We start from the raw sequence: 26923 nt of genomic DNA, 5'->3' as shown, positions 1-26923 counted from the left end.
CCAGGGCAGAAGGGGCAGAGCTGCTGGAGCTTGGGGCTGCAGGTTTGGAGGTGACTAAAACCTGGCTATAGGGGTACATGCCAAAGGTGCCAGGAGCAGGGTTAGCACGTCCAGCGTGGTAGGTGGTGGTACAGAACAGAGAAGGGAAAAGTCACCTTAGAATCATAGAATTGTCTAGGTTGGAAGGGACCTTTAAGAACATCGAGTCCAACCATCAACATAACACTGACAAAACCATCACTAAACCATGTCACTAAGCACCACATCTACCCATCTTTGAATACCTCCAGGGATGGCAATTCCACCACTTCCCTGGGCAGCCTGTTCCAACGCTTGATAACCCTTTAGGTGTAGAAATTTTCTTTAATATCCAATCTCAACTTCCCTAAATGCTTCTAAACCACAATGTAGAGTGCAAAAAGGAATGTGAATAAAAACATATAAATATATAAAAACGTATATATGCTCTTTCTGAGTAAATTCAAGTTTAGGAAAGATTTGAATGTAATACTGCGATGGTGGTGAATTGGGAAAAACTTCCTAGCTCTAGGTAGCACAGGAGGCAGTAGAAAGGAGTAAGGCTGTCAGGAGAGGGACGGAGTTTTCCTTCCATAAGTACCAAATAAACTTAAATGTCTGTGGGCAGAAAAGAAAACTAGTTGAGAGGAGGCATGTGGGGGCTAGTACTTTAATGTATTTGAAATAAAGTAGCTGAAGCTTGGGTCTTAGTAATCTTGTGTAGTTGGGGGAACTTGACTTGATGTTCTTAGGATGTTCTATGGGGAAAATAAACCCTGGCTTGATGTAGTGCCGAGTGATCATCTCAAGGGGCTTTGTGACCATGTAGCTGCACTCTGGGAATACACAAGTGTTTCTTCTTTGAGTCTGTTCCTGAGAAATGTAAACCAAAGTATTCTTAGGAAACGTATAGAAATATTTTAAGCTTACGTGTACCTCGTGCATCTGTAAAGATGTCAGGGACTTAACTGTTGAGAGTCTTGTGTAATGTGGTTGGGAAACGGCTGCTGTTTAATGCCTTTTCTGAGCATAAGCAAAGCACTCTGCTCACTGCTGTTCTGCATTTCCTTCGTGCTCAGCCTTGATGGTCTTGTGATTTTGTGAATCAAGTATCCAACAGAAGTTAAGGATCCAAAAAAAACCCAAAACAACTCTGGTTCAAGATCAGTTCAGGTGAAATGAAGAACACGAATGGGGGCAAATGTACTTGAAGGACAGGTGCTATGCGAGTGCTTTCTCAATGAAAGATGCTTGTCTGTCCGCTGCCTTGGCAGCGTACTGCCTCCAAAATGTACTGCATTCACCCCAGATCATAAGGTGGCAGTGGCCTTAAGTGTCTTCCTTTATCTTTCAGTTGGTTTTACTTCTGTTTTTAATGTTTTAGCGTAGTAAAGCTTTTATCATCCCAGCACCTCCCTGAGAAATTTATTCTACTGCTGTATGAACTGACATGGTTAATAAGTCCATTTCAATATTTATTTTCTTTTTTAATGCATTAAGTTCTGTTGGTACCTGAAACTGGCAGCTTTCTTTGGCAGTGGTGCTATGGATCAAGAAACCAAAAGTCAGACCTCATAAAGAGGGTATTTCCAGAAGCACCTGTTTACTTTGTTTATGGAGGTGCATCTCCAGCACAGGATGAGCTTCGTTCTTGCACCTCTGGCAAATGAGCTGTGACACGCTCTTACTGATGCTGCTGCAAGTAATCAGCTAGAGGTTACTTTCCTGGATGAAATACATTTCAATGGCAGTGAAGGAGAGGACCGTGATTTATTTTGATTGGTTTTCCCCATGATATTTGCATACTGCAGTATGTAATATAAGCAGCTATATATAATGATTTTTTTTCTCTCCATATGGCACCATAAATAAAGAGAGAGGTTAAAAAAAATTGCTTTTAGTGACGTTGCCTTTTCCTTTGAAGAAAGCAGGAGGAGCTTAGATCTGGATGCTTCGAATGAGCATGTTGTTCTATTTGTTTTGAATATAACAATACATTTTTTGTGTTGGGTAGTGTATCTGTGAGACAAGTATTATCACCTGAATATAATAAACATTTAGAACCTGCCTTCTTTGTTTTTGTTCTCATTCCCAGCTCAGCGTTAAAGTAGTTATCAAACTATTCGTCAGAGGTTTTTATAAACATTTTTCTATAGTTGCCAGAGTGATTAAGATGTAATAACTTGTTTGAGATAGGCTTGAGAAAAAAGCAGTTAATAACATAGGGCTATTACAGAACAGCTGTATTTTTTTCTTCTTGCCAAAGAGATAATAAATTAGGGTGTTTTGCTGTACGAACTCAGTCCTTTTTCTTATGTTCGGCTTCATTTATATTAGAATCATAGAATCATAGAATCATTTAGGTTGGAAAAGACCCTTGGGATCATCGAGTCCAACCATCAACTCCACTCTACAAAGTTCTCCCCTATACCATATCCCCCAACACCACATCTAAATGGCTCTTAAACACATCTGTGGATGGTGACTCCACCACCTCCCTGGGCAGCCTGTTCCAGTGTCTGAACACTCTTTCTGTGAAGAATTTTTTCCTAATGTCCAGTCTAAACCTACCCTGCTGCAGCTTGAAGCCATTCCCTCTTGTTCTATCGCTAATTACCTGGGAGAAGAGACCAGCACCAACCTCTCTACAATGTCCTTTCACGTAGTTGTAGAGAGTGATAAGGTCTCCCCTCAGCCTCCTCTTCCTCAAACTAAACAGTCCCAGCTCCTTCAATCGCTCCTCATAAGATTTATTCTCCAGGCCCTTCACCAGCTTCGTTGCCCTCCTCTGCACTCGCTCCAGCACCTCAATATCTCTCTTATATTGAGGTGCCCAGAACTGGACACAATACTCAAGGTGTGTCCTCACCAGTGCTGAGTACAGGGGGACAATCACCTCCCTCCTTCTGCTGGTCACACTATTTCTAATACAAGCCAGGATGCCATTGGCCCTCTTGGCCACCTGGGCACACTGCTGGCTCATGTTCAGACGCTTGTCAATTAGAAGCCCCAGGTCCTTTTCTGCCAGGCAGCTCTCCAGCCACACTTCCCCAGGCCTGTAGCGATGCATGGGGTTGTTGTGGCCCAAGTGCAGGACCCGGCACTTGGCCTTGTTGAAGCACATTCCATTAGCATTGGCCCATCATTGACAAGAACATGAAAATAAATATGACAAAAATAGGTATAATCACTCAAAGTTCTGCATTAAGAGTGCATGAGTGTGAACTGGGGGCACAGAGGTCCATTTGGAGAAACAGAACATAAACTTAGTCTGTAATCTGTGTGTCACTGGCTCAAATGACACCAGTTTAAAAAGTATGAGAGCCTTGGGAGGAACTTAAGTGGCAACTGAAGAACTTGACTTGCTCGCTTGCTAACTCGTGCACGCATGCATGCACGCCTGCTTGTTTTTCAGATGATTGTGCCAGGGCGATAACAGTTCTTGTTTGGCACAACAGTTCAGTGTGCTGAGACTGTGATGCTTGTTTCATCCCAGCATCTGGTGAGATTAAGTATTAGTGCTGCTGTTTAATGAACAGTCTGCGGATGTGAATGAATATTTGGGGTTGTTTTTGTTTCCTCTGGTTTGTAGCCAACAAAGCCGCCGGGATGAACAAAGCCTTCTGGGCTGCCTACTATATAGATTAATTTACAGCTGCCAGTTTATATTAGTTGCTCTATTTATTCTGCTTGGGTGCTTTTTTGAGGAAAGGAATATTTCTTAGTCAATTGTCCTGCAAAGAGAAAGGAATTCAAGAAATATGAAGCAAACAAATTCCCGCTAATTAGGCAAGCTTTTGGCAGCTGAGTTGTTTGCTTCCTTTTCTTATGATTTTATGTTACACGAAAGGACTGAAGTTTGAAAACAGAATTTAAGTTGGGGTCTGAACTTTTGTCTTTGCCCTCCTGCACTCTGTGTTGGTGATGCTGGGGCTTGGTGAATAGCAACTATAACCAAATTTCTTGTCTGCCTTCTTAAAAGTCTGGCCCTTACTGAAGGCTTTGACAAGCTGAGCAGTCTATGTCTCTTGCCTCTGCAGCTCCTAAGATGATGTAGGTTTATCAGGAACCTCTAACGCTCCTTATTTTTGTGATATTTCCCTATAATTCTCCTTCCTTCTGTTGTTGTTTGCACAGAGTCCTGGCTCTGTGTGCTGACTGCCTGATGCAGTCTGCTGGCTCTTGCTACTGGGGATGTCCAAACCTGCACACAACCCTGCTGATTTTGGGCATCTGCACCCCCTGAGAGGTGACTGTGCATTAGGTGGTTATCAGCGAGGGCACAAAAGCAATATCTGAGGATTTATCCAAGAGCCTTATGGATATGTCTAGATATGAATAATACAGGCTGGCTGATGTCTTTGCCTGTCTTCTAAAATAATTGCTTTGGAGGACTCAAGTAGTTCAGAAGGGGATTAGTTGGTTTACTTATGGCAGGATCAGACACACTGGGAGATGCGCCTGTCTTCCCCACCCTCACTGGAGCTGGGAGCTCTTTGTTCTCCAAATTACTGAGAATGGGATCACAGTGGGCTAAATATAATCTTCTACGATCCTGCATAGAGGGTTCCTTCTCCCCCTCCCCTTTCCTGGTTTGCAGAGAGGGGAATAATCCATTGTGGGCCTGTTTGGAAACCAAGTGGAAGGTAGTAAGATATGAAACATCCCAGGTGTTAAGAGACCTTGCAGGAACAGGAGCAACAGCTCTCAGGACCTCGCAGGGTCAGGGGAGCCCATTCTCCTCTGAGATGTCCCCGATGAACTGTCAGCTCTGAGGCAACGCAATGAAGTAAAGTATCTTTGGCTTTTCAAAATAATTTCCCTCTTACTCATTGTAATGAATGGTCCTTTCTATAATTCACTCATAAACATTGGCAGGTAGCAATTACGGTATCTTGTGTGTTTCGATGCAAGTGTCTAATGAGAGATATGCCATGTGTAGATAGATACATATATATACACATCTTCCCCTCCCCCCCCCTTTTTTTTTTCCTGGTGAGAAGGTGGTTTTGCTTCATAGGAGCTGATTAGTAGAGGGCCTGATACCTGCGCTGTGATCCCTGCTTTCTTCTGTCTTGGTTGGACTTTGGCTTTGGAGCTTGCAGGTGTCCAACTGTGGCACTGGTGCAGGTGTTTGCTGTGCAATGTGCAGCTTCATCTGAGAAATACTTTCTGCTCCTGCTTTGGTCTTTATTCTTTTGAAGGTCTTTCAATTTATTTGGAAATATCCATTTAATGAATGTTGTTCTTTTAACTGTTTCATATCAGATGTTAGAAGTATGTGTGTGCTCCATTTAATAAGAATTTTATTTATTGAGCGTGTCAAAAGTTGCTTGATACGTACTATGTGAAAAGGTTCAAAACCTTGTTAGTTAGTCTTGTGTTTCTACGGTCATGTGACAAAATGGAGCTGGCACCGGGCTTCTTCAGAGTGTACTGTGACATACAGTGGGGTACTTACAGTTAAAAACAAATAAACAACTCTCCCAAACGCACCAGAACCTAAAAAGAACAGTCAGTGAACCATGAAAAAGAAAGAAGCCGTGTGTTTTTTTTCTATTGTAACCATTCTTTAAGATGGTCTTGTAATAATGAATAAAACTATTTAAAAGTGCTGGTTTTCATCAATGTAGTTGAAATGTCATTTCCCACTAAAAACAGCTCTGCACAACATTGACAAGTAGTAATCGTGTTCTATCAAAAATATACCAAACAATTCACTGTCTTCTAATACTTCTATTTATACTGAATAGGCATTTATGAAAATACAGTATTTTCTTGGTTAAAAAAAAAATATAATTGTCAAATTCTACTATAAAGTTTATATTTTGTTGCAAATTATTGTGCCTTTATCATCATCAGAGATGCTGAGCTTTCACATTTCTTAAATCACATGTAAAATTAGTTCCTTAAATTTAATCAGTTTCTCCCAGTGCCTCCCTTCTATGCCATTTGAGTCTGCTGCTCCAAAAACTCTAAGGAATCTTCTTTTGGGGCGTAAAAGCCAAGGGCGTGTTGAGTTGTCTTCAGAAGGTGTAAAGCTGAGCGAAATGTAGTTTTTTCTGTTGCAGCTGTGGGAGGTTTTATTCTTGGGGCTAACTGCCAAAACTCCAATCCAGCCACGTGGTAGCTGGCTGGTAGTGATTCGGTGTTGAGAATGATTTGCTCTACGGTTGGGGTGGGTTCACAAATGTGTTGCTTTGCCTTGGTCACATCCAGTTCCTCTGCCAGGGACTAGAGCTGTGTCTTCACAGCCCGGGTACCCGAGGGCCTGCTGGCTGCTGCACCTCTTCCCTCTTATTGGGATGGTAGGGCAGGTATAGGATAATCTTGTATAACTCTTCAAGTCAATATTTTCCTTCTCATTTATGTTACAGCTGAATAAAGAATCAAATTTCTTCATTAACTATTACATGACCATGCAGCAGTCAGAAAACCTTAAGACCTGAGTAGATGGGAGAGAACTAGAGTACTTCTCAGTACTTGGCTTCTTTAATCCATGTAGGTTTTTTTCTGTGCTCTATTTTTTGTATGCATCTAAATTCATTGTGCTTGTTTTGATTGTTATCAGTAAATTGAAAAGTCTTAAAGAACTGCAGAGCTACTTAATTTCCTTCTTTCTCTTTCATTCTGCAAAAACATGTATCTATCACTATCTATTACACCATCTAAGTCAATAGGGGCTTGATTGTTGTCTGCATGCAAAAGGGAAATTGCCCTACTGTGCAGTACAAGAATCAGTCAGTATCTCCGTTAGGCTTCCTTAAACATTTTTTTAAGAGTAACACCTTTGACAAATTTTGTGGTTGGAGACCTTCATGTCAAATGGTGGTATGGGTTTCCTGATTTTCTTTCATGTGCAAAAATGACTTAACAAAAATAATGGCTGTTGAGAGCATACATAATTAATAAAACCTTGTAAAGTAATCGGTGTGTATAAAAACCCACAAAAAGACTTGAAATTATGTCTGGTTTTTTTTCTTTCTAATGTTTTCTTTTCAGCTCCTGACTTTTTTTTTTTTTTCTTTCATTATTCTGGTGTTTTTATTGGAGCTGATGACAATATTGTTTTAAAAAGCCAACCTTTTTACTCCCTATTTTCATCATCGCATGTATTCTTTTTAGAGAGATCTGATGGGCTAACCTCAAAATAGTGTGCTTATTGTTTACTCTCAAGAGAACAAATTAAGCAGAAAATCTTTGGGATATTCTTGGTTTTGTTTTGCAGATATCCTGGTTGTAGCTATCCAGTTGTGTTACCTGATTTTGAACCTTCTTCCCTTTTTGTTCCCACCACAGATGGGAAGCAGGCAGTGCACTGAGCAGGTAGGCACTTGCAAGCACAGCGAGCGTATTTTCAGACAGGCCTGTCTGCCTGTCCAGATGCATCTCTGCATCTTCTCTGAGCTGGATCTCTTATGGGAAGATGGGAAATGAGTCAGTAGTGGCAGCACAGAGGGAACCAACCACCGCTGAGGCAGTCCCGTATTTGGGTCTGTGCCCAAAACAGAAATGGGACTAATCTAGTGCCCTCACATACATGTACCAAAAGCGGGCATTTTAGTTTATATTTGGTGAAGAAAAATAGTTCCTGTATTTGCTAATATATTTTAAACATCACGATTTAGAATGAATGTGAGAAAGCTAAGTGGGTCATTTTGTGAAGTCCTTTGGGTGTTACTGAAACATCAGGCTATTCAAATTTGGACCCTTTGACACTTAAGCCAACCCGTCTCCCTTGGAAAGAGAGGTATTTCCTCCAGAGGGACGTTCAGAATCTTCAAATTAAGTGCCTGGTCTGGATTGCCTTCTGTCTGTCTCCATAAGTGTGCTCTGCAGTCAGTGAAGAGGATTGGTCTGGGATACCTGTGGATATGCTTCCCCTGTCCCTTGTCTGTCCCACGGGGTGGTGGTTTGGGTTCTGGGATGGTGGTGAGGGAGAGAGGTGAGGCAGGGTGGACGTCAGGTTCTTCAGTTGCGGGACACAGTTTAAGGGGGAAATTTGACAACTTGTTTATTTGTTTGAATTAATTCCTATACATGGTGCTGCTATAACTCCCCGTGTTTTAGAGAAAGCCGAATAAGTGACATTTCATATGCTAGCCATTCTGCTGTTATCTAAAGAGCTCTTCTGTTTGCATGTGGAGGGCACCTCATTCCCACGGTCGTACTGCTCCACAGCCCTTTGTTCATCTTTGCCTCTCTTTTTGCCCCTTTTGGGTGGAGGGGCATAAATCTCTTTGAAATATCTAGCTAAAATGTCAGGGTACTTACTGAAACAGTGAGGCAGTTAGTTACATACATCATGAAGAATTCAAACAGAGAAGAATAAACTAAGCCAGCAAGTTCATAAATAAAAAGGTACATTTTCCTGCAAGAACTGTAACAGTTCTCTGGTGTCTGTGCATCATAGACCGTTACAGTATTTGGTTTTAATGTGTGCCTTACAGTGACTGTGCAGTTAGCTGAATTAACGTTCCCTCTGCAGCCGTAACTTTGAATTGACTAACTTTTATGTGCTTAAACTTCCCCTCTAGTATTTCTCCCTTTTCTCATTTGATTTCCTTCTGAAAAGCAGCAAAGAAACTAGCAAAAGAGAGGGAAGGAAGGCACGAGGGAGAAATGCCACAATTCAGTTGAACACATATTTGAATTGAGAAGAACTGTTCTTTTTAAAATTCATGTTTTGGAGTTGTATCACAGGCTGGCAATCCTGTTCGCTTCAAAGAACATGTGTGGATTTTAAACAGCAGACATTACACCCAGCAGAAATAATTCCTCAGTGTGCTGTGTTATAGATGGAGAAGATCCACAGATCAAATGTTCTGAGATCCAACAAAGTTCCTATAGTCGGAGATCAAAAAAATATCCTAAAGATTTAAATCCATTTGCAAATATGAACAAGTCTACAGCTCTCTGGGTATCAGGAGCTGGAGTGAAATCCAAACTCCATCAAAGTTAACAGCAAATTCCCTGTGACTTAATAGGGTCAAGAATCATACTTATTTTCTGCTTAAGGTTCTGGATGTGTAAGATTAGATGTACTCCAAGTGGCACAAGGAATGCCTTTGCTGCTTAACGATGCTAAATGACAGATAAATGAACAGTGGTTAAAAGGTGCTGGGAATCCTGTAGCCCACAGATGAGAGCTCAGGGCTATAATTACAGTTGAGAAGACAGTCTATAAACAGTTTCTAGCTCTTTCTGTAAGAAGATGTAAGCCTTGACATAGCAAAGTACTTTCTTTAATGGATGGGCAGTTTGTTGTTATGTATGGGGCTCACACCATCTAAGTAGAGGTGTGTAGAGGTGAGCTCCCGTTGTGGTCAGGGGATGGGGCCAGAAAGAACCTGGGACACTTATCCTATTACTGCATTACAGCCGTTTCTCTTTCTCCATTGACTGTAGAAGGAAATTAAAGTAGTCTGAACCAAATCTTTTCTAAGGTTTAAATTTGGCGAGGTGTATCCACCTTGATGACTATTGCAAGGCGTTGAGAGGGACTTGTATTCCCAGTCATTAACCTCCAGTTAAGTCAAAGAATTGGAGGGAATGACTAATGTATTACCCGCAAATAGTGTAAAATAGGAATATAATGAGTGGGAGGAACAGGGGACTGCAAAGAATTGGCCAGAGTCTCCAGGGTTGTGTCTTTTCCCTTCCCCCTTGCTCCTGGGTGGATCAATAGAAAGGGAGAGCAGTTGTCCAATGGCTTTTTTTGCTCATCACTCTGTGATGTTAGTTTGACACATGCAATTTACTTGGAAAAGCTTAAGTAGCCTTAATAACAGAAAGTCCCAGCAGATCTGACACTAATGGTCTCCCCCGTTGTCAGTCTCAACAGAGAGATTAAGAACTGAATGAACAAAGAGACCAAATTGCCGTCTCCCCCCTCGGGGTGTTGCTGCATGAAAGCAGGTATGAGCCGTGACAGTGGGTCTTTGGGCGGGCTCTGGCTCTCCGCAGTGCCCCAGTGAGAGGGGACTTTGCCTGCGCTCTCATTTTAGTGCCATTACTGGGGGCTGCTGCAACGTCACGCAGTCCAGCATTTTTACACAAATAGTCAAATCCAATCATCTTGAAAGAAATTCAGTATATCGCGCCCCGACAGCGCATATTATTGAATACTCTTCAGACACTAACCATCTGACACACTGTGTTAAACATAGCCCAGCTAGGTCTACCATTTTTCCTACCTAGTTTTGCACAGGCAAATCATCTTTTCTTGGCCAAAACTCTCAGAGAGGTGTAACAGTGCAGCTCTGCGGGGTGTACACCCAGAGATGGACACGTCCCCAAGTGCATTGGATTAAACTTGCAAAAATGTCTCAAAGAAAATAGAGCATCTGTTTCTGCTTTCATGCGGAGCTTGGAGAGACTTAGTTAATGATGTAAGCACTGTTTATGAATGGCTAAACACTTCCCTTTCTCAGTGCTATTCTTTGAATATATTATAAATCACAGTGCCAGCTCTCTTTTGCCTCCCTTCCACAGGACACATTTGTACCATCAATCTAACATTCAGGTAAAAAAAAATCGCTATGTGCTATATATTTTGTCTGTTTTTTCTGGCCACTGTGTGGGAGGTTTTAATTGCAACTCACTTCTCAGTAAGATTGTTTGGCCTTTCTTTGGGAGTGTTGCTCATTTTCTATTTCAATAACTTTTTATAAATTTCTATAATTTTCTGTTTCATTAGCAAGTAAAGCAAACGTGTTTCTAAAGGGATTTAGGGGGGCTTTACCCACACGGGATTTGATCTATGGTGATGATTGTGAAAAGCAGACCCTCCACTTTATTCAGTCTCCATACTGAGGAAAAGCAAATCACCTTTCTGTGGACAGATGGTTTTCTAAGATACTGTTGTGTTGATAAATCTTTTGTTAAACATAAACCAAACATGTGTCCCCTGGATTTAGAAGATTAAAAACTAAATAAGAGTTACAGCATCAGTATCAACATTGTCTAGCCTTATCAGTCTCTGCTTTATAACTCGTATTTTCCAACATTACTTAGAATACTTTGCCAAGTCCACCAGGTGAATGGTGGAGCTCAACATATTTATATTTCAAAGGTAGTGAAATAGATGCTTTGCATTTTATTAACTGAATGTAAGTATATGAACATATTTAATTGATGGTTCTACAGAGGAACAATCTTGTTTTTATACAATATAATAACTAATATTTATGCTGCTAAAATATATTTAAGATGCATAAAAAGTAATGGTTTTGGTTAAAAATGGGTTTGTACAGCTTAGTCTGTATGTTTTCCTATGTGCATACAGCATACAAATGAACTCTCTGTAGATCTGACGCATGCGATACTTAGTCTCAAGTGAAATGTTTGACACTCAGCAGCGGTTCAAAGATGAGCATAGCTTTATTAGTGTTTTAGTCACACTTTTTAAAATTCAAATTCTTGGCTTACTGTGGTAAATTAAAGTTTTGTTGTTGATTTCCAGCAGTTAGAATTTGCTTCCTTATATATCACAGTTACAGTGTTGGTTTTTAATTGATTAGCGCACGCATCAAAAACACACAAAAAAGAAAAAAGTGCTATTAAACTTCTTTAAAGAAGACTTGCATGACTGATACCAAAGACAGGAGGATGTAAATCTTCTTTTCCCTCCTACAGAAAATTAGAAATACCTCCTCCTAAGTGGACTGCCATGTATTTTTCAAATTTGGGAAATACCTATGTGTTTCTTGAATCATGTACACTAAGCAAATCTGGCAGTTTACAAGGAGGTAGTAACATATTGTAAATATTTACTGAAGTATGGCCTGGATTATTTTCAGAAGGCAATTTTCAGATCATGAGATGGAAACAATTTTATGTTATGCTTCCAGGAGACAGGCCACTGTGTCTTTTGTCTTGTGTGGCTGACTATTCCCTTGTCTAACTTTCCAAGGAAGAAAAAGCAATGTAAATCTACGCAGAACTTTGATGAAGCAGAAAAGCAATTTGCTCACTCTATAAAGGAGGGAATTTTTATTTCCTTCCAAGGAAGGAACATGGTAGACTTGCTAGATAGTTTACTCTGAACTTAAGCTTACTCTATTAAATTTTAATATCTGGAAATTTCTCAGTAATCACTGATTTAAAAACTTCTCTGGTGTATCTCTTACTAATTCTTCGAGATAGTCTAGCCTTTAAAGCAGTGACCATGGGAAAAATAGGACGCGTCTGAACCGTACGTCTAATAGGGCAGCCTGCCAAATGATTCCTGCATCTTTTAGCTCCCATTATATTGGATAAATCTTTGTTGAGTGAAACATTCAGGTTTCCCAGAAGGGCCTTAGCAGGGCAGGACCTTAAAAACTGAAATTTCTTAATAACTTGTGAGCAAGGCTGTGTACACATGAATTCATACAGTTGACTCTTTGGGGGTATGTTTGCATACCAAGCATCATTCTGGAGTGCATTTAAGGATATTTAAGGGTATGTATTTTCTTCTGATGTGTCGTCTTATTTAATTGTTGGAATAATATGAGAATCTGCTCTGAGATCTCTGCGAGGTGCCCCTGGGCTGGCTTTGTGCTGATGCAGAGCTCAGCGCCAGGCTGGTTTCCCGTGGTTCTGTTATGCTGGCAGCCATGCGGTCCCTGCAGCTTAATGACAGTCCCCCTCCACAGCCCCGCTGAGGTTTTTGGCAGCTTGGGTTTGTCCCTATGGGGTTCCCTTTTTTCTCCCTGAAGTTTTCTCCCGGTGGAGGAACTTGCTTTGAACACAAGACTGGCAAAAGAAGGTTTTTCCTTGCTTGTGCTCTCATCTCCCTTCTTAGAAGCCTTCCATTCTCCAGCAAAGGCAGAAGTTCTTTGCCTGCCTTCTTTTGCTAACCCCTCCATTTGCCCTGCTGGTCATGTGCCATCTCAGTCATTTCACTACTTTTTCATCTCCTCTCTTAGTATCCACCCTCACCTTTTGTTCCTCTGGTTGTGCTAGCAACATAAGCTCATTTCAGTGTCTTCCAGCTTGGAAAAAAAAAAGCACCAGGCCATCACCAGTTAGATTTGAGCCTCCAGGTACCCTCTGCAAATCTCTTCTCCCTCTCATTGCTCAACTTGCTGTCAGTAGCTGTTGGTGGAGTGCCTCTCTCCAATGCACCTGTGCCTTTTGCAGTCCAGCTTTGCACATTCCATTCTGGGCAGCATCTTTACTGACCTCTTCCTCATTAAAGTTTACAACATGCACTGCCTCCTCAGCCTCACTTGAGCTGCCAGCTGTCTGCAGTCCCCGACTTCGTTCTTGAAATCCTGCCCATGCTTTTGTTCCCTGATCGTGTCCTCTTCGGGTTCTTCTGCCACGTCAGCGATTTGCTTGGAGGATCCTCCCCCATCCAGCTTTTTGGTAATTGTTCTGTGTGGTTGTGCCCTTGATCGTTTGTCTTTTTCTCCGCCTTGTGGATGCGGTTACTTTGAGATAAACTTCAACTCATCTTCTGCCTCTATGCTGAAGACTTCTCTGTTGCTATGCACCTGACTTATCTTCTGTATGGGCCAAAAATACCTGTCTTTCTTTACAGCGTAGTCTTGTGGACATGGAAATGTCAGCTGACATTTTTCTATCCCATAACCACTGATTTCCCCCCCCGCTTTTTCCTAACCGTCACCAGCAATTCCATATTTTTTTTGATCACTTGGATAACACTGTCATCCTTCTTACCACTCAGATTCCTAATAAGCAAATTTTTAATTCAGGGTTCTTCTAGGTGATTGTGACCACACCGTACGTAGAACCTCACAAATTCTTCTGCATCCATCTCTTTCGTATACTTCTGTACTGTTAAAACGGTGTCCAGAATTTATGTCTCATAATTTGTGCATCTGTTACTATAACGTGCTTCAGTGATGTTGGTAATGTGAGGATTTTACCCTTCTGCTGCTCTGGAATACCCCTGCAGAGGTTCTTTTCTTTGTCTTAAGGGTTTGACCAGAGCACCTTCCTCCCAACGACCATCCCCCTTTTCTCTACCATGGGGAACATAACGTGGTTGCCATTTTGGCGGGGGGAGCCTGTGGTGACTTTTCGTCTTTTATTCAGTGTTACAAGCTCGACTTGCATCCCTGGCTGATTCAGGATGTCACCTTCCGTTCCCTCCTTGGCCCCTTTTGACACAAGCACTTGTGTCCAGGGAGAACTACCTCAAAACATCCATGGTGCTGCCTGGGAAGCCTCACTCATCGTCTCCCCCTTGCTTTACTGCAGTGCCTGCAAAAAAAAATTGGTGACCAAGATGCTGCTCACATGCCTGGGCTCTTAAACTGTTCACAGCATTGTTGCTGAATCCCTCCTACACCGTGTGCCTGTATGTCCAGTTTCTGCCTCTTGTTTTTTCTCCCAAATTTAGGGCAAGGATCACCTTGTCTTCTGTGTTTCTATAGTTGTTTCTGGGCAGTAATGTAATGCCATGAGGCTGCGGCTCGGTGAAGGATATGGTAAAAATTGGGCTGTCATGGTAAAATAACACCAACCAACAGTTGTGTGCTGGGATGGGAGATTGACATAATTAAATCTTGATTATTTTTTTTACCTTCCAGATGCCCTCCTTGCAGTTTGCTGTTACTGGTTTTAGCCCTTTTCTGTATACAATCTGAGGATGTGCCTTTGTCTTTGGTGGTGACTAAACCTGCTCTACAAACTGCAGTCACGCATCCCGTGAGACTTCTGCCCTTCCCTGTTTCCCTGAGATACGGGAGCTTTTTGGTTCATCACTTAATTTCACCTAGGAGCTATCTGTATTTGATCTCAGATACGCCCTAAGTTCTGCTTGGCTGCTGTTGATTTGGAGATGATGTCGAGGTAAAAGTAACGGAGCAGTGGGAAAAGGGCAGAAAGGCGAAAAATTTCAGGGAAAGATACTGGATATGAATGGGTCTTGTCTGAAGACAAGACTGAATCTATTAATACTTGTGATCTTTTTATTTCAGGTCAGTTACAATTTTCTGAGATTGAATGGCAGCCTGATTCAGACTGTTTTTCGGAGGGAAAATAAATGTTTTGATAATGATTATGAAAAACAACAGAGATTACTCTGACAGTACCAGAAACAGTTTTTTCAAAACACAGCTGGACCTAAGTTAAAATATTTCACATTGTTACTTTAATATATATCCTGCTTACAAATTTTTGTGCATTTTTTGTTTGTTTTTCAAACTGCTTTCCATGGGCAGTAGGTAGAGAATTGGTGTTTTGCCTCTGGAAGCGCACAGTTTTCAAACATGTTTCCACTAATGCATCCAAAGTCAATGCATTTACACCAGAAGTTTCCAGCAACCACTTACAGGTGCATTGTAAACTAGTTGTGCATTTCAGAGGTACTCTGCAATGTGCAAATGAAGTGATAAAAGAGGAAAATGTCTTGTTTGATCCACTAAATTGAACTGAGGCTCCATAAATGTGCTGATCTGAATCTCTGCAATGGAGGGGAGACTGTGAGGACCTCAGGAGCTCTGACACAAAGGAAGGAAAGAAAAGTATTGTATTAGCAAACAGATTGAGTGCGGATGACTGACAGGAGACGGGCTTTGAGATGCAGGCATGAAAAGATGGAAGCAGAACAGAGAGAAGAGAAAGAACGTCCTAGAGAGACATAAAAACAGCAAGTGAGATCCTTTCCTGTTAAGGTTTTGGGGTTTTTTTTTTATGTTTTAAATTATTTTTTTTAATCTTTGCTTTTATTCTTAATACCTCAGTTTGTAATCTGAGAGAAAACTAGAGTATACTATCTCTGCCTCTTCAGATGTTCTATAAAATTCATGCTGAAGACTGCCTCACATATAAATATCAAACTATTTATTCAAATGTAAAGTAAGTACCTTACAGTAAGAAAATTAGTCTTACCATCATTGTCCAAAATTCTGTCACAGTGGAAGATGAGGTATGAATAAAAAGCAATTCAACTCATGAGCTCCCAATTGAAATTCGCAAGTGTGGAAGAGAGAGGCTGAATCTGATTTCTTCTCTGGGGAATTCTGTTTTCTGGCAGCCTGCAAGGATGGAAACCAGCGAGCAGTTATGGAATAAATTTCTGAAGATAAGTAGTTCAAATAAGTGGATTTTGAAAGGAAAAGTCCGTTAAAGAAAAACAAGTTTTCTCCCAGTGCCATTCTCTTCTTGCAGTGTAAGTACTACAGTATTATTCTACTGTCCTTCAGCCATCTCATTTACGCTGTTAACCGTAGCAGGGCTGGTTTGCTTAGACTTCCACTTTTGGATTCTTAACAGCGGATCCGGTAAGGATTACAGTTTTGCTAGGCACTGAGGAAGCTTGCGAACATTGACCTGGCCAAACGGAAGGCTGCCTGAATGTTGAAGTCCTTGCTTTTCACGTGATGACTGGTGTGGGAAGCAATGCTGCTAGAACCCCAGTGTGTGCATAGTGTCTGTCCTTCATCCATCTCCTCTGTGTGCAAGCACCTGGAAGGTGGAGAAGTAGTCGCGCTGCCACCCATCTCATTTCAGATGTTAAGCAACAAGCGCAATACGGCAGCTTTTCACTTTTGCAGTTAGAAAAATTAAAAAAATAATTTAAAAATTACACAGCACGCAGAGCTACCTGGCCATTTGTGCCTTTTCAGTCCAATTGCAGTGTCTCAAAATCATGTAGGTGTCGAAGCAAACCTGGGGCTGCCAGGTGATGCCCAGCTCCTCCAGCCTCACCTCCACAGTAACCTTCCTCCAAAGCAGGAGGTCAGTGGCAGAGAGTGAGTTCCCAAGTCTATCAACATGGAGAAATGATTTACTGAGCAAGGGGCTCACCCATGACTTAGGAGTTGCTGACCTTTTGCTCATCCTTGGGAAAGGTGTTAACAGCCTCTACCAATGCTACTTACACTATTTCTCTGTTAGATTTACCTAACAAAAAAGGGCATATATCCAAATTATTGTCAGTGACTTCAGGTCCAGAACTTCTCTGATCAAACTGCTGAAGTGCTTAAAGAAAGAAAATGGGTAGCTGTCCTTGTAGGAGTCAGGCTCAAAGATGATCTGCAAAATAGCTGTCTTTATTAAACTATCCTGTAGAAGACATCAAAATATTTATTGCCAACTACATGTTTTGATTTCCTGTGTGCTGGTATAAGCTCCTAGTATGTATTTTATATAAGTTGGAAAGTTTTTGTAGCCACTTTGGTTGGATTTCAGAGGAGGAACTGTTACAAGTTTCCAGTAAACTGCTTTTTGTACCTGGGAAAAGTGATGGTATTAGACCTGCTTTTAATAGCAAGGTTTTACCTGGTACTGGGGGGTCTGAGCTGGTGGATTTAAGGGCTACAAAGATGATGAGGGGATTGGAACATCTCTCGTATGAGGAAAGGCTGAAGGATTTGGGTCTCTTCAGTCTGGAAAAAAGATGACTGAGGGGGGGATCTAATCAATGCTTATGAATACTGAAAGAGTAGGTGTCAGGAGGATGGGGCCAGGCTCTTTTCAGTGGAGCCCAGCAACAGGACAAGAGGTAACGGGCACAAACTTGAGCATAGGAAGTTCCACCTAAACATGAGAAGGAATTTCTTTACTGAGAGGGTGGCAGAGCACTGGAACAGGCTGCCCAGAGAGGTGGTGGAGTCTCCAACTCTGTAGACATTCAAAACCCGCCTGAATGCGTTCCTGTGCAACCTGCTCTAGGTGACCCTGCTCTGGCAGGGGGGTTGGACTAGATGATCTCCAGAGGTCCTTTCCAACCCTACCATTCTGTGATTTGTTCAGCATTTTGGCTTTGTTTACTCTGCTGAGAAAATACTGCTTTTTTTTCAGTAGCTGGTCATTGGTAAATGCTGTGATAGAAATACAGAATTATTTTAAGACTACCTTCAGAGCTGATAATGCTGAGGGACTGTTATCCATAGGTAAGGGCTCGCATTTTATTAATATCACGGATTATTTACTTTTAATCCTTGTGTCTGTTTCCAACACTTTGTTCAGTAGTTATCACTGAAGAACTGAAAAGATAGATGTTTTCTTCTAGAAATAGAGCTGAGCTTATTTTAATGAGCAGCTATGCCCTGCAAACGGTGCAAAAGTATCATTCTTTTTATCCTGCAGAGCTGATGTCTTGCTGGCATGACAGAAATCCATTAACTCTCAACTCTTTCTGTCTACGGCAAAATACTGTAGAAACTGTGCTGTTGTACGCATCTGTAGCGTATTTGTTAGTGAAGCTGCAATTGTGAGGAAGAGCTTTGTTCTCAGTAAAGGCGCTGAAAAAACAGATACCTTAGTGGTAAAATAGAGGGAGGAAATTTGACCTCTGCATTGCAGGTGTATTTGCTGTTCAAAAAGCTATTGGAAAAACTGTTATTTTGGTTTTAAATTGAGCAGGTTTAGAATAGATTCATTGAGACCTATTTCACCTTCTAGACACTTTTCTTTGAACCAAGTTTCAGATTGTAAGGAATCTATAACAAATAATGTGTAAATTAGCAGCACGTTGTGGCAATGTAATAAATTGCAGTCTGCATTCTAGATATTAATTGCCAGATGAACTCTTTGTGTAGATGTAAAGTTACTTCTTTTAGTATACAGTTTCCAAGGAGTGCAGGTAAAAGGTACCCAAGTGAAAGCATACTAGCTGTGTTCCTTCTGAACCTGGTGAGGTGAACAGAATGATACAGGTAATCAAAATCAAATTGAATTAGGCTTAATTAGGTTTACAGCACTAATGCTTCTTGTTTGTTTGTGTTTGGTTTTGGTTTGTTTGGTTTTTTATTTAAAAAAAAGGAACCTGCTATTATTCCAGTTCCCAAGTGCAATTGTAACAGCACATAACCTGTGCTTCTTGTGCGCCCTCTGAGACATTTTCGGAACTCGTTTTCAGGGTACACCGTTTGTTCCTTAGTAGAAGCAGTGTATAAGTTCATCCAAGAAGTACCCACAAAAAATGGAAATGAATTGAACAGTAGTACCTTCTGATGGTTTTCTAAGTTGGGAGTTACCGAATGGAGAAATTGACCTCATTTGAAATGTCCGGATAGTGGCAAAGGGAGCTGTAATATAAATGTATTCTCACTACTTTTACCAAGACAGCTGTTCTCAGCATATCTTTGCACTTGGAAAAAGTAGGGTGAGGAGGGGGAATTACATGAATTCAGTAATAGCATGAGCCTATGTGGTCGCAGTTAGATTCTCTGTGGTGTGACATTTCTTGATACAGGCACATTGACCTTGCAAAATACAAAGTCTTGGCAGAATGGTGAGAAACTCTAGGAAATAAAAGTCAAAATAAATACTGCACATAGATAGGGAATCTTGATTATGTTTGGTGCCTTTTAAAAATGGAAATGTACTTGAATTTAAGAGGCAGAGTGCTTGTGATTGTATTTTGCAGTAACGTTTCTTTCTGCATGTATAAGTCATCACTAGGTCAATGTGGCTTAATATATAGTAGATTCATTGGATGTTGGTTGGAAGGGACCTTGTGGGATCATCTAATCCAGCCTCTTGCTTATAGCAGACCTGTCACTGCACCAGATTAGGTCTGCCCTGGCATTGTTTATCTGGGTCTTGGATATTTGCAGGGGTGGAGATTCCACTGTGTCTCTGTTGCGTGATCCAGCACTGCACTACCTTCCTAGTAAGGAATTTCTTCCTATTGTCTATTGTGAATCTCCCAAACTTCAGCTTGCACCTATTGTCCCTTGTTACATCATTTTCCACTACTGCAAAACATTTGGCTTCTTGACCTTCTCCATCGTCCAAGGAACTGCTCAAATAGTTGTAGGCTGTTGTTAGATCAACCATAGCCTCTTCTTTTCCAAATTAAATGAGCTGTACTCTCTCAGCCTCTCCTTGCAAGTCATACTCTAGGTTCATGGCCATGTTGGTAGCCCTCTCCTTCTTGAACTCAGGGGGTGCAAAATGGGGCACAGGTGTGTCCCAGGTGTGGCCTCAGAAGTGATGGATGAATAGCTTCCCTTGATCTGCTGGTTATGTTCCCTACTAATGTAGTGCGTTATGGAGTTCACTTTATTCACAGTGAGAGCAGGCTGTTGGTTTATATTAAGCGCAGGGACCACTGTAACACCTGGGTTCATTAGCAGGACTGTTGCTCATCTGGTCAGTTCCCAGCCTGTACTGGTCTGTGGGCTATTCTGCCCTGGTGCAGAACTTCATGCTTCTCCTTGGAGATTTCCATTGGATCAGTCCTGAAGTTTGTCACGATCAATGCTACTTTCTGGCAAGTCAGCTGTTCCTCCAATTTAGTGTCATTCACAGACATGCCAAAGGTGCATTCAGTGCCATCATCGGGGTCATTGTTATTAAACAGTAGCTTATTGATTAGTCAAGCATGGATGGGCTAGCTGTTTGTGATTTACTTTCTCATCCATGCGTTACACAAAGATGTGCTTCATGATCTTTCCAGGGGCTGAAGTAACCTAACTGGCTTATATTTCCCTGGGTTCTCCTTCCGATCTATCCCAAAGATGGGTGTAATGTTAGCCTTTTCCAGCTATAAGGGACTTTTTTCACTTCAACATGATTTTCTGCGATGATAGAGAAATGATCAGCCAGCTCTTTCAGCTTTGGTAATTCCCATCCAACCCCACGAATTTGAATAATTCAACTTCTGTAAGTAAGTCCTTGCCCTGTTGCTCCTGTTGGTTGCTGCGGTCCTTCCCAGACTGTGCTGGTACGCACAGGGGTCTGGCAGCAGGCTTTGCTTATGAAGACCGAAGGGAAAAGGGGTGGAATAGTTCAGGCTGTCAGTATTTGGCCATAGGCTGAATTATCTGTCAGGAGGCTGTCTTCTCCATTCATTAGTGAACTGCAGTTTTGAGAGGAGCAGCAGTTCAACAAGGTGAATAAGCAGACTCTCCCAGAGCAGAAATCACGGTTTTCTAAGCTGGTTACTAAAATTCAGATACATGAATTTGTAATTCAGGGACTTGAGAAGTTAGATTTATGTTTCCAACTTGCTAAATACCAGCATCAGCTCCTGTTATGCTAGAATATGGAGCCCCAGAGACACATGCTGTACTATAAAGCAGCTGGAATAAATGAATAACAAGAAATAATTATTTTCACATGATTTGTGAAAACCACCTACATTTTGCTTTTCATCGCTTAGTCCAGTAACAGTAAATTAATCCACAGATACTTACAGTGTGGTAAGGGAACTTAAACACGATGTAAATCTTGAAGCATCATATAAACAGGAACTTAACAACCAACATTTGTATTAGTTGCAAGAACTTCTTAAAAGCTTGGCTAAATAGTAATGACTGAAGTTATGCAGCAAAGGATAAAAGGAGTCGAACTTAGATCTTGTGAAGTTAGTATCCTTTTGCAGTCCATGAATTGAGTTACAGCTTAGGTTCAGCGTTGCTGCATTTTATATTGTCAAAAGCTTGTGCTTCAGTGGACCGCTCTGTAAAAGAGAAGAGAGGAAATGGGATCAGTATAGTGGTTGGGTTGAAAGCCAAAATCAAACTCCCCCGTTTTGCTTTGTTTTGTTCAGCTGAACTTAGTTGTCCTCAGACATGCTGCCCATCTGGCCTGACCCCACACACAGCACAGCTCCACACACCCAGCAGCCCATCTGAGTAACAGGAGGATGAGCAAGAGCAAATGTTTGGGTTTTGCCCTTGTACACTGGACATGAAGGTCACAGCTCGTGGTTCCCTTCCTGAGCTCCTTCCCAGAGAGGTCATGGTGTTGCACTGTCTACAGGTAGAAATACCGCCAAGAAAGATCCTGCTTGGGAGCCTTACTGCCCAGGGGCAGCCTGGTCCCTCTTCAAGTGTGGTGGTATTGGTGTCTTCCCATTGTGCTGCCTCTCACACCAGGTGCTTTCTCATGTCGAGACTTTGTGCATCAAAGCTGGAGAGGTTGGGGTTTGCTGCAAGCGCCCGTTTGGGCCCAGCAAACCCATCTGTGTCTGCTTTACTTGGGTTAGGACTGCCCAGGCTATTGATACAACCACGCTTCATGTTGCATTTGGCCTTTAGGACATGAAGATGGTTTCACGTCTGATTCTTCTGCTATTTTCTGACTTCTGCTGGCTATCAGTATCTGGTATTTTTTTGTACTTACTTATGTGATTACTAGTGGGTCAGATTCCACATTCTGACTTACAGAAATAAAAGTTGAAACTTGAACAAGGAGTTTTAAGCATAGCGTCTAAACTACCTATTGATATTTGGGTCTTCACCTTCAAAAAAAAAAAGCGGGGGGGGGGGGGGCGAGAAAAATCCAGCTTCTACCTGAATGATAGTAAAGGTTCCTGACAGTCACAGAGGACTTTCTCTATTTTCTTATAAGAAAGTAAATGCCCAATAGGTATCTTGAAGTGTACTGAGGAAAAATTTTCATCCAAGAGAGGGATGTAAGGAGGGGGCGGAGAGGCGTATAGCTATTTTATTCTACTTTAAGTAATACTAGTAAGGGTGTTTTTTCTAATTTTTCCTTTTGAAAAGAAGAGAATTTGTGATTTTCAGAGAAGGAGGGAGTGGGAGCAGTGGACAAGGGGCTTAATTTCAACAGACTTAAGGGAAATGGTGTTAATATCCTATGGGAATGATAAGGATTTTGAAAAAGGAAGAATGGTTTCCAAAAAAGGCAATTTAAAGTTTTGCCTTTGATCCCTTGAGACTGAAAAATACCAGAGAAACTGTGTTAAGTACAGCTATGGTAAAAGCTGTTAAGAGGGGATTAGATGAGCTCTGGGGGTCTCTCTCAGATTTCCATTTCTGTGATTCAAACTTTAGCCTACATCTTTTTTGCGCACCATCTTCAACATGGCTATTAATAGACTACCTGTAGTTTAGATACAGTTTGTTTATTTGGTTCTTTATATTTCAATTGATATTTCCAATTAAAATGAAACAGAAAGGTGTATTTGCAAAACAGTGACATTGTCACTGACAACATAGTCAGCAAAACACTACTGAAAGGTCTAGACACAGACATAGGTGGAGGTTAGTTTTCCAATGCCTTTCTGTATTATCAGGTTTTTTGTACATAACCACATCTGCTGATCTGAATGCATTAGGAAAAAGGATAGGAAAAGCAGCTGAATTATGCAGAGGTTAATTAATAGGAAAGAGGGACAATGAGGTCTTCCAACAGCATTTTCTAATTGAAGTCACTGAACTGGCATTTCGGCAATGATTTCTGCTTCAGAGATCAAGAGGGATTATTTATTCTTCGCAGTTTTCTGTCTGCAGCTCTCAAAAGTTCAACCAGGCCAAGTGATTTCCATCATTTGTGAACACCGTTGGACAAGCACTGACATTGCAGGGAGACCAGAGGGTTCATTTCTAGCCTGCGGAGCCAGGCGCTCCCAGGCAGACTCTTTGGTCTCCTCTCTAACAGTAAGGGAAGGAGATGACTGAAGAGATGAGCACTGCTGCCGTTCTGTTTAACGAAAGATGTTCATTTGAAAAGGCATCACTCTTTAAAAAAACCAAAACAACAACAAACAAACCAAAAAAAAAAGTGTGTGTGTGTGGGAGACAAGACCACCCTACACAGGTATCAACTTTTTGTAAGATGCTTGTGAGTTTACTGAAGCACGTGCTCAACGTTGGGGTTGTACGCTCTTTTGCAGCCTTTCTCTCACCTGTATGTGAGAACAGTGAAACGTAGCTAGTCCACAAGTCCGTCGCCCAGCACTGGCCTGAAGTAGATACCTAGTGAAGCATGCAAGAAGTGGGCAAGCGTGGCGTAATGCTTTGCTAGAATACTCCCCCCATTCGCTGGCAGTTTTCATGTGAAATATTTCTTATCTCTGCTGGGTGTAAGAGGGGGGGCAGGGAAGCTTGTCGTCCTTAAACTGTGTTTCTGTGGCGTGTGGGTGGGCTTCAGAAAGAGAAGGCAGTCACCTTTCTCCCCAGTGTGGTCATTGCCGTTTAGAGGCGATAATTGAGCACATCGTTTACTTTTATGGCTTGCTCTGTTTTACCGGCAGCCCAGTCTCTGGCAGATCCTTTGCCTCTGCCGCAGGGATTTTAGGAGGAGAGTAAAAGTCCATTTCCTCCCTGTTAAAGTGGCAGGTGCTGGCTCTGCCCCTGTGCCCTGGGGAAGCTTCTGCGACTTGCTACTCTACAGATGTACAGAGCTGCCATTTTACCTTCGGAAAGGAAACCACCATGAGCCCCCAGCTCCTCCACCCCTGCATGCCTCAAGGGTTGAATTTATGACCCGGGAATAGTAGCAACCTGCTTGTTTTGGCAGTGCGGGCCTGTAAGTCTTCTCATCTTCCCACAAACACTGCTAACACGGTAGTCTGTCTGGAGTTTACAGGGGATACGCTGGCTTCAGAAAGGATGTTATGACAGTTACGGCAACAAATAAACTTGGAAAAGCAGCAAGAAAGGGGAGTAGTAGGAGTATTTGTGTAAAGAAAACAAGAGAGGGATCACAGGCTGAGAATGAAAACCTTAGTGAATATGCCTATTAAGTTTACATAGCCAGAGAAAAATCTACTCGCTCCCATCCACCTATGTGCCATGGCTGAAACGGGATACCTGTGCTGGGGTGACAGGAAGATGTGACAGGGAAGGTCCTAGAGAGAGAAGCAGAAGTCGTCCTATTCCTGATTTTATTAATTTGTCGTGTGATTTCTGGGAAGATACGAAGGTCTCCGTCTTGTTTTCCTTGTTCATATAATTGTGCAGCTCTCACTGCTTTGCATTTTCAGAGACAAGTTAGTGGGAACCATGGTTTGAACTTGTTTTGTTTATAGCAGGAAGCGGCTGTGAAAACCTCAGGAGGAAATGGTTGCATTTGCCCAGGTGTGTTCAGGCAGCCAAATGCTGCAGAAAGCACCGGTGTTAAATTCCTGTGCTCCTCGGTCTGCTTTGACGCTCCATTTACGATGTGTTTCTCCTCACACAGGAGCAGTGTACCGTACAGTGGTACAGAGACTCCCTGTTGCTGTCAGCACTGGAAGAGACTGAAGCTGGCACCCCTGTTGTCCTCAGCCAGAGGTTGCCCTGCAAGACACAGCTGTAAAACGTTCATCAGAAAAAACTGAATGGTAGATCCTTAAGAGTGAGTAAAAAGCAAATCAGACTTTTTAATTTTATTTTTTTTTGTCTAAAATGCATAAAAATAATGCCATGCAGAAACGCATTTGGAAATACATTAAAGTTTCTGAGTAAATAGGGATTGGGAAGAGCTCGGAGTTTTACGTGTGGTGCTGGGTTATGGTGTTTAAGTCACACTGCTGTGTGCTTTGGAGTATGTACTTCCTTGCCTCCCCTGCTGTCTGTGTACACCCCTAACTGTATTTCTGAGGAGCGGTGGCTCCAGGCTAGTGAAGAAAAGTGTCAAGTGTCCTATTGAAATGGGATTTCCCTAAGCAAGAGGCTGGCTCCTAGGAAGAACTGCTTTGTCAGGGAAAAGATCACCTGGGAGGGACCAGCTCCTGGGGCTGATATGAAGCCTGCATGGGAAAATACCTGGACAGTTGTATCAGGAAAGGAGATGTACTGTTTTGTGGGCCATGTTCACCCACTCAAGTAATGGAGCCATGCAGGACTGAAGAGGACAGTACCCTGACCTGCCTTCTCCAGGGCACAGGTGGACAACAGTTTCCAATGGCAGAGGGAGAGAGAGAACACCTTCAGGATACCTGCTGTTCTCTCGGTGATTTTCAATTGTCTTTTGCTTTTGAATAACGAATGACTGTGTTCAGAAACCCACTGCAAAGCACGTTCTTAGGTGTTTTGTAGGTTGTAGCTCTAGACTTTAAGAGAAAGGATCACATACTCAGTGGGATGCTACAGGGTACGAGGGAGAAGCTGGAGAGGTCGAGGGAGGGGACTCCAGTGTCCAGGCCTTGCCCAGGCATTTGAATGCAGGTACCACTCCTGCCTTTCCACAGCTGAAAGAGGTCTGCCTGTGGAGCCCATCCTTTGAGACACATCACTTGTGCTCTGCCCAGGCCCAGCTGGGAGAAAAGGCTTGAGATTCAGTGACTGTTTTCCCTCAGAGCAGTCTGGGGAGTTTCCTTTCACGGAGTGCTTGACCAGCTGGGATATTTGTGTAAGGTATATACGGTATCGGTCATTAACTTTTTATACATGGTACAGCAATGCTGTTCCATGAACCTTGAGTGAAAGTAAGCCGTGTGTCTTCTGAGGCTACCGTAGCAGCAAATACATTAAACTGAAATGGTCCTGCTTGACGTATCAAGGCACCTACAATTCTGCTGTACGTGAAAGAAGAAAAAAAACCTAAACCAGTATTTGTTGAAATTCCCATAATTAACGCAATGGCAGACTGAGAAGCATGTTGTTAGAAACATAAATTGCAATTACTTGTTTTATCTATTCCATTTTTCTCCTTAAAAAGGAATCACAGCTATGTGAATGCTTCAGCAGGAGAAATGCTCAGGTACTGGATTTTCAGATAGGTGGAGCCTGTAATGCTTTCTGTGGAAGACTGTTTTTTTGACAATTTACATGGATGTGTATACAGTGCATACCACTTCCCTGGTATGCAAACCAGGACTGTAGTGCTGGATGGAGAGGAAGATGAAAGACCAAAATTTGGAGACATAGTTCCTTAAAGTCCTTTAGGCTCTAAAGTTCTAAATGTTAAAAGCCCAAACATGTTGTAAGAATGCACGTAGTTCCTTGGAAATGAGATCTGTATTTTTATTTTTACATGCTTATGTGTGTGCGTCCATATGTAGGTATATATAAAATAGCATTTTCATCCTCTTAGCTCCATGTAGAAAATGTATGAGTGGATAGGGAGGTGGAGAAGTGTTTTATTGGAGTCAGAATGACTGAAGGATGTAATTTTGTAATATTCTTTAACTGTTAAATTGGATGATAGAAATGAGCTGCAGGTCTGTCACACATATATACATATATATAAATGTGCATATATGTAAATGCACATATATATGCATATATGTAAATGTGGTGTATGCAGACAGAAGAAATAACTT

At 41.9% G+C, this 26923-nt stretch overlaps 1 protein-coding gene across 4 annotated transcripts in view; it reads left to right on the top strand.

Annotated features, from left to right (window-relative positions):
• Window positions 1–26923, top strand: part of ANKRD6 (ankyrin repeat domain 6) — a 115993-nt gene that overhangs the window by 40587 nt on the left and 48483 nt on the right. For all 4 annotated transcript variants that reach the window (XM_054196962.1, XM_054196964.1, XM_054196965.1 and 1 more), the window contains exon 3: window positions 24859–25014. The gene's annotated coding sequence lies outside the window, so the exon portion shown is untranslated. The remainder of the gene's footprint in view (window positions 1–24858; window positions 25015–26923) is intronic.

This window comes from Rissa tridactyla, chromosome 3 (genome assembly GCF_028500815.1).
Source record: "Rissa tridactyla isolate bRisTri1 chromosome 3, bRisTri1.patW.cur.20221130, whole genome shotgun sequence".
Classification (NCBI taxonomy): Eukaryota; Metazoa; Chordata; class Aves; order Charadriiformes; family Laridae; genus Rissa; species Rissa tridactyla.
This window is presented reverse-complemented; position numbering and strand designations above follow the sequence as displayed.